This window comes from Mastomys coucha, unplaced genomic scaffold, assembly GCF_008632895.1.
Source record: "Mastomys coucha isolate ucsf_1 unplaced genomic scaffold, UCSF_Mcou_1 pScaffold21, whole genome shotgun sequence".
Lineage (NCBI taxonomy): Eukaryota > Metazoa > Chordata > Mammalia > Rodentia > Muridae > Mastomys > Mastomys coucha.
Window position 1 is genome coordinate 108,536,242 of NW_022196904.1, and position 1,806 is coordinate 108,538,047.

Sequence of the window (1,806 nt, forward strand, 5' to 3'; positions counted from 1 at the left end):
AGAGAGAGAGAGAGAGAGAGAGAGAGAGAGAGAGAGAGAGAGAGAGATTGTGGTTATAAGTCATAGAGAAATCAAGCACTGAGCTGGGAGCTTCATCCTTACTGAGCTAGTTTTCATAGTGCTTGAAGGTAGTCAGCATGTAGGGGAGAAAAGTCATCCTACACTCAACATTAATCAGGCAAGGCATGTCCCCTGGTAAAATAATGGCATGGCCATTATGAGGATAACCAACTGCTTTTTGGTTGGATTTGAGGCTCATTCCACCTAAGGGAATTAATGCCATATAGCGTAAACCTGGCAGAAATCCCATGGCTGGAGAGGTCATAGTCCCTAGACTGACACAGCATGAAAGAGGGGCATGCCTGGCAGGTTCATTTCATCTTACAGCTTACAATTCATCATGCAGGGAAGTCAGGGCAGGAACTCAAAGAAAGAACCTGGAGGCAGAAACTGAAGCAGAGGCCACAGAAGAATGCTCCTGGCTTGGCTCAGTTCCCAAGGCTTGTCCAGGAAATGCAATGCTATATATATGTGTGTGTGTGTGTCTGTGTGTATGTGTTTATATTTGTATAGTTACATGGTATATACATTATTTATGTATTTATGCATAATATATGTTTATATTTGTAGTATATTATAAGTGATATATACAACCCGGGACCACCCACCCTGTGGCAGCTCCACATATAGTAGGCTGGACCCCCCCCACATCAATCATTAATCAAGAAAATCTGCCACAGATTTGCCCACAGGCCAATCTGGTGAATGCATTTGTTTCAACTGAGGTTTTCTCTTCCCAGATTATTTTAGCTTCTGTCAAAAAAATAATAATAAAATCTAACTACCACAGATGAGTTTTAGATAGGATATGATGCCATCCAACTGTTGAGGGGGAGGGATTTCAGGCAGAGGGAATAATATGTACAAAGTTTCTGAGGCCAGAGTATATCTAGCATGGAGACAGAATGGCAAAGAGGGCCACTGACTAGACTAAGAAAGCAGGAGGAAGAGTTCTAGGAAGACTTAGAGGTAGTGGCCTACAAGAAAACAGCAATGCATTCCATTTAGAAGACTCCATGGTCTGACTGAGTTAAATCAGGATCATTCTGAGAACAAATTTCAAGGGCAGAGGCAGGAAGAATAGAAAAGAAAGCACAAAATGCTCCTATGGATAGTTTGCTGACTAGTCTTACATCATCTTGATACACACTAGAGTTAACTGAAAGGAGGGAACCTCAGTTAAATACGAGGCCTCCATAAGATTCAGCTGTAGGGCATTTTCTTAATTAGTGACTGGTGAGGGAGGACCCAGCTCATTGTAACTGGTGACATCCCTGAGCTGGCAGTCCTGGGTTCTAAAAGAACAAGGTAGTAAGCAGCACTCCTCCATGGCCTCTGCATCAAGCCTCTTCCCTTTTTGAGTTCCTTTCCTGTCTTTCTTCAATGATGCACTAAAATGTGAAAGTGTGGGCCAAATCAACCTGTTCCTCATCCACTTGTGTTTGGTCATGGTGTTTTATCACAGTGATAGTAATACTAAGACAGATAGAAAATGATCTTTTGACTATATAAAGAATCAACCAAACCAGGAGCTGGTTCTTTGAGAAAGTCAACAAAATAGATAAACCATTAGCCAGACTAACTAGAGGGCACAGAGATAGTTTCCTAATTAACAAGATCAGAAATGATAAAGGGGACATAACAACAGACTCTGAGGAAATCCAGAAAACCATGAGAACCTACTACAAAAGCCTATACTCAAAAAACTGGAAAACCTGGATGAAATGGACAATTTTCTTGACAGAT

The 1,806-nt window shown here is 41.5% G+C and overlaps 1 protein-coding gene across 1 annotated transcript in view; it reads left to right on the top strand.

Annotated features, from left to right (window-relative positions):
* Positions 1–1,806, top strand: part of LOC116100882 (acyl-coenzyme A synthetase ACSM2, mitochondrial) — a 44,975-nt gene that overhangs the window by 375 nt on the left and 42,794 nt on the right. The gene's annotated exons all lie outside the window — the stretch shown is intronic.